Genomic DNA, 12,135 nt, shown 5'->3' with positions numbered 1-12,135 from the left:
CGGCATGCTGCCCGCAGTAACACTATGCAGCCCGCAGTAACACTACAGACCCCGGCATGCTGCCCGCAGTAACACTATGCTGCCCGCAGTCACACTACAGCCCCCGGCATGCTGCCCGCAGTAACACTATGCAGCCCGCAGTAACACTATGCTGCCTGCTGATACTATGCTGCCCGCAGTAACCCTACAGCCCCCGGCATGCTGGCCGCAGTAACACTAGGCAGCCCGCAGTAACACTATGCTGCCTGCTGATACTATGCAGCCCGCAGTAACACTACAGCCCCCGGCATGCTGCCCGCATTAACACTATGCTGCCCGCAGTAGCTCTACAGCCCCCGGCATGCTGCCCGCAGTAACACTATGCTGCCCGCAGTAGCTCTACAGCCCCCGGCATGCTGCCCGCAGTAACACTATGCTGCCCGCAGTAACACTACAGCCCCCGGCATGCTGCCCGCAGTAACACTATGCTGCCCGCAGTAACACTATGCCGCCCGCAGTAACACTATGCCGCCCGCAGTAACACTATGCCGCCCGCAGTAACACTATGCTGCCCGCAGTAGCTCTACAGCCCCCGGCATGCTGCCCGCAGTAACACTATGCTGCCCGCAGTAACACTACAGCCCCCGGCGCGCTGCCCGCAGTAACACCATGCTGCCTGCTGACACTATGCTGCCCGCAGTAACACCATGCTGCCCGCAGTAACACTATGGTAGTGACTAAATCCCATACTGCAAAGGGACCTCACTGGGTGCGCGCACACAGCTCCCAGACAAGCCCCGCCCCAGCCGGATTTCATTGGCTGCTCCACTCCGGGCTTCCTATCAGTTAAAATCAGACCCTGCCGGACCCCTGACCCTAATCCGAGCGTTTAGTATTAGGGTTAGGGTTGGGGGTCGGATTAGGGTTACTAAAATCATCTAACTATCCCCTTCCCACACAGCAACCCTAACCCTCGGGGTTGGTGCTAATCAGGAGGGTTAGGGTTGGGGCTGTGGGGAGGGTTAGACATGAGAATCAGTGGGACGTAACCCTAATCCGACCACCAACCCTAACCCTAAACGCTCGGATTAGGGTCGGGGGTCCGGCAGGGTCTGATTTTAACTGATAGGAAGCCCTGAGTGGAGCAGCCAATGAAATCCGGCCGGGGCGGGGCTTGCCTGGGAGCTGTGTGCGCGCACCCAGTGAGGTCCCTTTGCGGTATGGGATTTAGACACTACCGTAACACTATGCTGCCTGCTGACACTATGCTGCCCGCAGTAACACTACAGCCCCCGGCATGCTGCCCGCAGTAACACTATGCAGCCCGCAGTAACACTATGCTGCCCGCAGTAACACTATGCTGCCCGCAGTAACGCTATGCTACCCGCAGTAACGCTATGCTGCCCGCAGTAACGCTATGCTGCCCGCAGTAACGCTATGCTGCCCGCAGTAACACTATGCTGCCCGCAGTAACACTATGCTGCCCGCAGTAACACTACAGCCCCCGGCATGCTGCCCGCAGTAACACTACAGCCCCCGGCATGCTGCCCGCAGTTACACTATGCTGCCTGCTGACACTATGCTGCCCGCAGTAACACTACAGCCCCCGGCATGCTGCCCGCAGTTACACTATGCTGCCTGCTGACACTATGCAGCCCGCAGTAACACTATGCTGCCTGCTGTAACACTACAGCCCCCAGCATGCTGCCCGCAGTAGCACTATGCAGCCCGCAGTAATACTATGCTGCCTGCAGTAACACTATGCTGCCCGAAGTAACACTATGCTGCCCGCAGTAACACTATGCTGCCCGCAGTAACACTATGCTGCCCGCAGTAACACTATGCTGCCCGCAGTAACACTATGCTGCCCGCAGTAACACTATGCTGCCCGAAGTAACACTATGCTGCCCGCAGTAGCACTACAGCCCACGGAAGGCTGCCGGCAGTAACACTATGCTGCCCGCAGTAACACTACAGCCCCCGGCATGCTGCCCGCAGTTACACTATGCTGCCTGCTGACACTATGCTGCCCGCAGTAACACTACAGCCCCCGGCATGCTGCCCGCAGTAGCACTATGCTGCCCGCAGTAACACTATGCTGCCCGCAGTAACACTACAGCCCCCGGCATGCTGCCCGCAGTAACACTATGCAGCCCGCAGTAACACTATGCTGCCTGCTGTAACACTATGCTGCCCCCGGTAACACTATGCTGCCCGCGGTAACACTATGCTGCCCGCGGTAACACTATGCTGCCCGCGGTAACACTATGCTGCCCGCGGTAACACTATGCTGCCCGCAGTAACACTACAGCCCCTGGCATGCTGCCCGCAGTAACACTATGCTGCCCGCAGTAACACTATGCTGCCCGCAGTAACTCTACAGCCCCCGCCATGCTGCCCGCAGTAGCACTATGCTGCCCGCAGTAGCACTATGCTGCCCGCAGTAACACTAAGCTGCCCGCAGTAACACTATGCTGCCCGCAGTAACACTATGCTGCCCGCAGTAACACTATGCTGCCCGCAGTAACACTATGCTGCCCGCAGTAACACTATGCTGCCCGCAGTAACACTATGCTGCCCGCAGTAACACTATGCTGCCCGCAGTAACACTATGCTGCCCGCAGTAACACTATGCTGCCCGCAGTAACACTACAGCCCCCGCATGCTGCCCGCAGTAACACTATGCAGCCCGCAGTAACACTATGCTGCCTGCTGTAACACTATGCTGCCTGCTGTAACACTATGCTGCCCCCGGTAACACTACAGCCCCTGGCATGCTGCCCGCAGTAACACTATGCAGCCCGCAGTAACACTATGCTGCCCGCAGTAACACTATGCTGCCCGCAGTAACACTATGCTGCCCGCAGTAACACTACAGCCCCCGGCATGCTGCCCGCAGTTACACTATGCTGCCTGCTGACACTATGCTGCCCGCAGTAACACTACAGCCTCTGGCATGCTGCCCGCAGTAACACTATGCAGCCCGCAGTAACACTACAGCGCTCAGCATGCTGCCCGCAGTAGCACTATGCTGCCCCCAGCATGCTGCCCGCAGTAACACTATGCTGCCTGCTGTAACACTACAGCCCCGGCATGCTGCCCGCAGTAACACTATGCTGCCTGCTGACACTATGCTGCCCGCAGTAACACTACAGCCCCCGGCATGCTGCCCGCAGTAACACTATGCTGCCCGCAGTAACACTACAGCCCCCGGCATGCTGCCCGCAGTTACACTATGCTCCCTGCTGACACTATGCTGCCCGCAGTAACACTACAGCCCCCGGCATGCTGCCCGCAGTAGCACTATGCTGCCCGCAGCAACACTATGCTGCCCGCAGCAACACTATGCTGCCCGCAGCAACACTACAGCCCCCGGCATGCTGCCCGCAGTAACACTATGCAGCCCGCAGTAACACTATGCTGCCCGCAGTAACACTAAAGCCCCCGGCATGCTGCCCGCAGTAACAATATGCTGCCTGCAGTAACACTACAGCCCCCGGCATGCTGCCCGCAGTAACACTATGCTGCCCGCAGTAACACTATGCTGCCCGCAGTAACACTACAGCCCCCGGCATGCTGCCTGCTGTAACACTATGCTGCCCGCAGTAACACTACAGCCCCCGGCATGCTGCCCGCAGTAACACTATGCTGCCCGCGGTAACACTACAGCCCCCGGCATGCTGCCCGCAGTAACACTATGCTGCCCGCGGTAACACTACAGCCTCCGGCATGCTGCCCGCAGTAACACTATGCTGCCCGCAGTAACACTACAGCCCCTGGCATGCTGCCCGCAATAACACTATGCAGCCCGCAGTAACACTATGCTGCCCGCAGTAACACTATGCTACCCGCAGTAACACTACAGCCCCCGGCATGCTGCCCGCAGTTACACTATGCTGCCTGCTGACACTATGCTGCCCGCAGTAAGACTACAGCCTCCGGCATGCTGCCCGCAGTAACACTATGCAGCCCGCAGTAACACTATGCTGCCTGCTGTAACACTACAGCCCCCAGCATGCTGCCCGCAGTAGCACTATGCTGCCTGCAGTAGCACTATGCTGCCCGCAGTAACACTATGCTGCCCGCAGTAACACTACAGCCCCCGGCATGCTGCCCGCAGTAACACTATGCTGCCCGCATTAACACTATGCTGCCCGCATTAACACTACAGCCCCCGGCATGCTGCCTGCTGTAACACTATGCTGCCCGCAGTAACACTACAGCCCCCGGCATGCTGCCCGCGGTAACACTACAGCCCCCGGCATGCTGCCCGCAGTAACACTATGCTGCCCGCGGTAACACTACAGCCCCTGGCATGCTGCCCGCAGTAACACTATGCTGCCCGCGGTAACACTACAGCCTCCGGCATGCTGCCCGCAGTAACACTATGCTGCCCGCAGTAACACTACAGCCCCTGGCATGCTGCCCGCAGTAACACTATGCAGCCCGCAGTAACACTATGCTGCCCGCAGTAACACTACAGCCCCCGGCATGCTGCCCACAGTAACACTACAGCCCCCGGCATGCTGCCCGCAGTTACACTATGCTGCCTGCTGACACTATGCTGCCCGCAGTAACACTACAGCCTCCGGCATGCTGCCCGCAGTAACACTATGCAGCCCGCAGTAACACTATGCTGCCTGCTGTAACACTACAGCCCCCAGCATGCTGCCCACAGTAGCACTATGCTGCCCGCAGTAGCACTATGCTGCCCGCAGTAGCACTATGCTGCCCGCAGTAGCACTATGCTGCCCGCAGTAGCACTATGCTGCCCGCAGTAACACTACAGCCCCCGCCTGCTGCCCGCAGTAACACTATGCCGCCTGCTGAAACTATGCTGCCCGCAGTAACACTACAGCCCCCGGCATGCTGCCCGCAGTAACACTATGCTGCCCGCAGTAACACTACAGCCCCCGGCATGCTGCCCGCAGTAGCACTATGCTGCCCACAGTAACACTACAGCCCACGGCATGCTGCCCGCAGTAACACTATGCTGCCCGCAGTTACACTACAGCCCCCGGCATGCTGCCCGCAGTAACACTATGCTGCCCGCAGTAACACTACAGCCCCCGGCATGCTGCCTGCTGTAACACTATGCTGCCCGCAGTAACACTACAGCCCCCGGCATGCTGCCCGCAGTAACACTATGCTGCCCGCGGTAACACTACAGCCCCCGGCATGCTGCCCGCAGTAACACTATGCTGCCCGCGGTAACACTATGCTGCCCGCGGTAACACTACAGCCCCCGGCATGCTGCCCGCAGTAACACTATGCTGCCCGCGGTAACACTATGCTGCCCGCGGTAACACTGCAGCCTCCGGCATGCTGCCCGCAGTAACACTATGCTGCCCGCCGTAACACTATGCTGCCCGCGGTAACACTACAGCCCCCGGCATGCTGCCCGCAGTAACACTATGCTGCCCGCGGTAACACTATGCTGCCCGCGGTAACACTACAGCCTCCGGCATGCTGCCCGCAGTAACACTATGCTGCCCGCGGTAACACTACAGCCCCCGGCATGCTGCCCGCAGTAACACTATGCAGCCCGCGGTAACACTATGCTGCCCGCGGTAACACTACAGCCTCCGGCATGCTGCCCGCAGTAACACTATGCTGCCCGCAGTAACACTACAGCCCCCGGCGCGCTGCCCGCAGTAACACCATGCTGCCTGCTGACACTATGCTGCCCGCAGTAACACCATGCTGCCCGCAGTAACACTATGGTAGTGACTAAATCCCATACTGCAAAGGGACCTCACTGGGTGCGCGCACACAGCTCCCAGACAAGCCCCGCCCCAGCCGGATTTCATTGGCTGCTCCACTCCGGGCTTCCTATCAGTTAAAATCAGACCCTGCCGGACCCCTGACCCTAATCCGAGCGTTTAGTATTAGGGTTAGGGTTGGGGGTCGGATTAGGGTTACTAAAATCATCTAACTATCCCCTTCCCACACAGCAACCCTAACCCTCGGGGTTGGTGCTAATCAGGAGGGTTAGGGTTGGGGCTGTGGGGAGGGTTAGACATGAGAATCAGTGGGACGTAACCCTAATCCGACCACCAACCCTAACCCTAAACGCTCGGATTAGGGTCGGGGGTCCGGCAGGGTCTGATTTTAACTGATAGGAAGCCCTGAGTGGAGCAGCCAATGAAATCCGGCCGGGGCGGGGCTTGCCTGGGAGCTGTGTGCGCGCACCCAGTGAGGTCCCTTTGCGGTATGGGATTTAGACACTACCGTAACACTATGCTGCCTGCTGACACTATGCTGCCCGCAGTAACACTACAGCCCCCGGCATGCTGCCCGCAGTAACACTATGCAGCCCGCAGTAACACTATGCTGCCAGCAGTAACACTATGCTGCCCGCAGTAACGCTATGCTGCCCGCAGTAACGCTATGCTGCCCGCAGTAACACTATGCTGCCCGCAGTAACACTATGCTGCCCGCAGTAACACTATGCTGCCCGCAGTAACACTACAGCCCCCGGCATGCTGCCCGCAGTAACACTACAGCCCCCGGCATGCTGCCCGCAGTTACACTATGCTGCCTGCTGACACTATGCTGCCCGCAGTAACACTACAGCCCCCGGCATGCTGCCCGCAGTTACACTATGCTGCCTGCTGACACTATGCAGCCCGCAGTAACACTATGCTGCCTGCTGTAACACTACAGCCCCCAGCATGCTGCCCGCAGTAGCACTATGCAGCCCGCAGTAATACTATGCTGCCTGCAGTAACACTATGCTGCCCGAAGTAACACTATGCTGCCCGCAGTAACACTATGCTGCCCGCAGTAACACTATGCTGCCCGCTGTAACACTATGCTGCCCGAAGTAACACTATGCTGCCCGCAGTAGCACTATGCTGCCCGCAGTAGCACTACAGCCCCCGGAAGGCTGCCGGCAGTAACACTATGCTGCCCGCAGTAACACTACAGCCCCCGGCATGCTGCCCGCAGTTACACTATGCTGCCTGCTGACACTATGCTGCCCGCAGTAACACTACAGCCCCCGGCATGCTGCCCGCAGTAGCACTATGCTGCCCGCAGTAACACTATGCTGCCCGCAGTAACACTACAGCCCCCGGCATGCTGCCCGCAGTAACACTATGCAGCCCGCAGTAACACTATGCTGCCTGCTGTAACACTATGCTGCCCCCGGTAACACTATGCTGCCCGCGGTAACACTATGCTGCCCGCAGTAAAACTACAGCCCCTGGCATGCTGCCCGCAGTAACACTATGCTGCCCGCAGTAACACTATGCTGCCCGCAGTAACTCTACAGCCCCCGGCATGCTGCCCGCAGTAGCACTATGCTGCCCGCAGTAACACTAAGCTGCCCGCAGTAACACTATGCTGCCCGCAGTAACACTATGCTGCCCGCAGTAACACTATGCTGCCCGCAGTAACACTATGCTGCCCGCAGTAACACTATGCTGCCCGCAGTAACGCTATGCTGCCCGCAGTAACACTATGCTGCCCGCAGTAACACTATGCTGCCCGCAGTAACACTATGCTGCCCGCAGTAACACTACAGCCCCCGCATGCTGCCCGCAGTAACACTATGCAGCCCGCAGTAACACTATGCTGCCTGCTGTAACACTATGCTGCCCCCGGTAACACTACAGCCCCTGGCATGCTGCCCGCAGTAACCCTATGCAGCCCGCAGTAACACTATGCTGCCAGCAGTAACACTATGCTGCCCGCAGTAACACTACAGCCCCCGGCATGCTGCCCGCAGTTACACTATGCTGCCTGCTGACACTATGCTGCCCGCAGTAACACTACAGCCTCTGGCATGCTGCCCGCAGTAACACTATGCAGCCCGCAGTAACACTACAGCCCTCAGCATGCTGCCCGCAGTAGCACTATGCTGCCCACAGTAGCACTATGCTGCCCCCAGCATGCTGCCCGCAGTAACACTATGCTGCCTGCTGTAACACTACAGCCCCGGCATGCTGCTTGCAGTAACACTATGCTGCCTGCTGACACTATGCTGCCCGCAGTAACACTACAGCCCCCGGCATGCTGCCCGCAGTAACACTATGCTGCCCGCAGTAACACTACAGCCCCCGGCATGCTGCCCGCAGTTACACTATGCTCCCTGCTGACACTATGCTGCCCGCAGTAACACTACAGCCCCCGGCATGCTGCCCGCAGTAGCACTATGCTGCCCGCAGTAACACTATGCTGCCCGCAGCAACACTATGCTGCCCGCAGCAACACTACAGCCCCCGGCATGCTGCCCGCAGTAACACTATGCAGCCCGCAGTAACACTATGCTGCCCGCAGTAACACTAAAGCCCCCGGCATGCTGCCCGCAGTAACAATATGCTGCCCGCAGTAACACTACAGCCCCCGGCATGCTGCCCGCAGTAACACTATGCTGCCCGCAGTAACACTATGCTGCCCGCAGTAACACTACAGCCCCCGGCATGCTGCCTGCTGTAACACTATGCTGCCCGCAGTAACACTACAGCCCCCGGCATGCTGCCCGCGGTAACACTACAGCCCCCGGCATGCTGCCCGCAGTAACACTATGCTGCCCGCGGTAACACTACAGCCCCCGGCATGCTGCCCGCAGTAACACTATGCTGCCCGCGGTAAAACTACAGCCTCCGGCATGCTGCCCGCAGTAACACTATGCTGCCCGCAGTAACACTACAGCCCCTGGCATGCTGCCCGCAATAACACTATGCAGCCCGCAGTAACACTATGCTGCCCGCAGTAACACTATGCTACCCGCAGTAACACTACAGCCCCTGGCATGCTGCCCGCAGTTACACTATGCTGCCTGCTGACACTATGCTGCCCGCAGTAAGACTACAGCCTCCGGCATGCTGCCCGCAGTAACACTATGCAGCCCGCAGTAACACTATGCTGCCTGCTGTAACACTACAGCCCCCAGCATGCTGCCCGCAGTAGCACTATGCTGCCTGCAGTAGCACTATGCTGCCCGCAGTAACACTATGCTGCCCGCAGTAACACTATGCTGCCCGCAGTAACACTACAGCCCCCGGCATGCTGCCCGCAGTAACACTATGCTGCCCGCATTAACACTATGCTGCCTGCAGTAACACTACAGCCCCCGGCATGCTGCCTGCTGTAACACTATGCTGCCCGCAGTAACACTACAGCCCCCGGCATGCTGCCCGCAGTAACACTATGCTGCCCGCGGTAACACTACAGCCCCCGGCATGCTGCCCGCAGTAACACTATGCTGCCCGCGGTAACACTACAGCCTCCGGCATGCTGCCCGCAGTAACACTATGCTGCCCGCAGTAACACTACAGCCCCTGGCATGCTGCCCGCAGTAACACTATGCAGCCCGCAGTAACACTATGCTGCCCGCAGTAACACTATGCTGCCCGCAGTAACACTACAGCCCCCGGCATGCTGCCCTCAGTAACACTACAGCCCCCGGCATGCTGCCCGCAGTTACACTATGCTGCCTGCTGACACTATGCTGCCCGCAGTAACACTACAGCCTCCGGCATGCTGCCCGCAGTAACACTATGCAGCCCGCAGTAACACTATGCTGCCTGCTGTAACACTACAGCCCCCAGCATGCTGCCCACAGTAGCACTATGCTGCCCGCAGTAGCACTATGCTGCCCGCAGTAGCACTATGCTGCCCGCAGTAGCACTACAGCCCCCGCATGCTGCCCGCAGTAACACTATGCCGCCTGCTGAAACTATGCTGCCCGCAGTAACACTACAGCCCCCGGCATGCTGCCCGCAGTAACACTATGCTGCCCGCAGTAACACTACAGCCCCCGGCATGCTGCCCGCAGTAGCACTATGCTGCCCACAGTAACACTACAGCCCACGGCATGCTGCCCGCAGTAACACTATGCTGCCCGCAGTTACACTACAGCCCCCGGCATGCTGCCCGCAGTAACACTATGCTGCCCGCAGTAACACTACAGCCCCCGGCATGCTGCCTGCTGTAACACTATGCTGCCCGCAGTAACACTACAGCCCCCGGCATGCTGCCCGCAGTAACACTATGCTGCCCGCGGTAACACTACAGCCCCCGGCATGCTGCCCGCAGTAACACTATGCTGCCCGCGGTAACACTATGCTGCCCGCGGTAACACTACAGCCCCCGGCATGCTGCCCGCAGTAACACTATGCTGCCCGCGGTAACACTATGCTGCCCGCGGTAACACTGCAGCCTCCGGCATGCTGCCCGCAGTAACACTATGCTGCCCGCCGTAACACTATGCTGCCCGTGGTAACACTACAGCCCCCGGCATGCTGCCCGCAGTAACACTATGCTGCCCGCGGTAACACTATGCTGCCCGCGGTAACACTACAGCCTCCGGCATGCTGCCCGCAGTAACACTATGCTGCCCGCGGTAACACTACAGCCCCCGGCATGCTGCCCGCAGTAACACTATGCAGCCCGCGGTAACACTATGCTGCCCGCGGTAACACTACAGCCTCCGGCATGCTGCCCGCAGTAACACTATGCTGCCCGCGGTAACACTACAGCCCCCGGCATGCTGCCCGCAGTAACACTATACTGCCCGCAGTAACACTATGCTGCCCGCGGTAACTCTACAGCCCCCGGCATGCTGCCCGCAGTAACACTATGCTGCCCGCGGTAACACTACAGCCTCCGGCATGCTGCCCGCAGTAACACTATGCTGCCCGCGGTAACACTATGCTGCCCGCGGTAACACTATGCTGCCCGCGGTAACTCTACAGCCCCCGGCATGCTGCCCGCAGTAACACTATGCTGCCCGCGGTAACACTACAGCCTCCGGCATGCTGCCCGCAGTAACACTATGCTGCCCGCGGTAACACTACAGCCCCCGGCATGCTGCCCGCAGTAACACTATGCAGCCCGCAGTAACACTATGCTGCCCGCGGTAACACTATGCTGCCCGCGGTAACACTATGCTGCCCGCGGTAACACTACAGCCTCCGGCATGCTGCCCGCAGTAACACTATGCTGCCCGCGGTAACACTACAGCCCCCGGCATGCTGCCCGCAGTAACACTATGCAGCCCGCAGTAACACTATGCTGCCCGCGGTAACACTACAGCCTCCGGCATGCTGCCCGCAGTAACACTATGCTGCCCGCGGTAACACTACAGCCCCCGGCATGCTGCCCGCAGTAACACTATGCTGCCCGCAGTAACACTATGCTGCCCGCAGTAACACTACAGCCCCCGGCATGCTGCCCGCAGTAACACTATGCTGCCCGCGGTAACACTACAGCCTCCGGCATGCTGCCCGCAGTAACACTATGCTGCCCGCGGTAACACTATGCTGCCCGCGGTAACTCTACAGCCCCCGGCATGCTGCCCGCAGTAACACTATGCTGCCCGCGGTAACACTACAGCCTCCGGCATGCTGCCCGCAGTAACACTATGCTGCCCGCGGTAACACTACAGCCTCCGGCATGCTGCCCGCAGTAACACTATGCTGCCCGCGGTAACACTATGCTGTCCGCGGTAACACTATGCTGCCCGCGGTAACTCTACAGCCCCCGGCATGCTGCCCGCAGTAACACTATGCTGCCCGCGGTAACACTATGCTGCCCGCGGTAACACTACAGCCTCCGGCATGCTGCCCGCAGTAACACTATGCTGCCCGCGGTAACACTACAGCCCCCGGCATGCTGCCCGCAGTAACACTATGCTGCCCGCGGTAACTCTACAGCCCCCGGCATGCTGCCCGCAGTAACACTATGCTGCCCGCGGTAACACTATGCTGCCCGCGGTAACACTACAGCCTCCGGCATGCTGCCCGCAGTAACACTATGCTGCCCGCGGTAACACTACAGCCCCCGGCATGCTGCCCGCAGTAACACTATGCTGCCCGCGGTAACACTATGCTGTCCGCGGTAACACTATGCTGCCCGCGGTAACACTATGCTGCCCGCGGTAACTCTACAGCCCCCGGCATGCTGCCCGCAGTAACACTATGCTGCCCGCGGTAACACTATGCTGCCCGCGGTAACACTACAGCCTCCGGCATGCTGCCCGCAGTAACACTATGCTGCCCGCGGTAACACTACAGCCCCCGGCATGCTGCCCGCAGTAACACTATGCTGCCCGCGGTAACACTACAGCCTCCGGCATGCTGCCCGCAGTAACAATATGCTGCCCGCAGTAACACTATGCTGCCCGCCGTAACACTATGCTGCCCGCGG

General features: G+C 59.5%; 2 protein-coding genes across 2 annotated transcripts in view; one reads left to right on the top strand and one right to left on the bottom strand.

Moving 5' to 3' along the window:
- The window catches only part of LOC138767100 (protein PBDC1-like), a 97,985-nt gene that overhangs the window by 22,198 nt on the left and 63,652 nt on the right, over positions 1-12,135 (top strand). The window lies entirely within an intron of this gene.
- FHIP2B (FHF complex subunit HOOK interacting protein 2B) overlaps positions 1-12,135 on the bottom strand; it is a 28,649-nt gene that overhangs the window by 16,045 nt on the left and 469 nt on the right. The window lies entirely within an intron of this gene.

Source organism: Dendropsophus ebraccatus, chromosome 1, assembly GCF_027789765.1.
Source record: "Dendropsophus ebraccatus isolate aDenEbr1 chromosome 1, aDenEbr1.pat, whole genome shotgun sequence".
Lineage (NCBI taxonomy): Eukaryota > Metazoa > Chordata > Amphibia > Anura > Hylidae > Dendropsophus > Dendropsophus ebraccatus.
The sequence above is the reverse complement of the archived record's forward strand: the minus strand, read 5'-3'. Positions and strand labels throughout refer to the sequence as shown.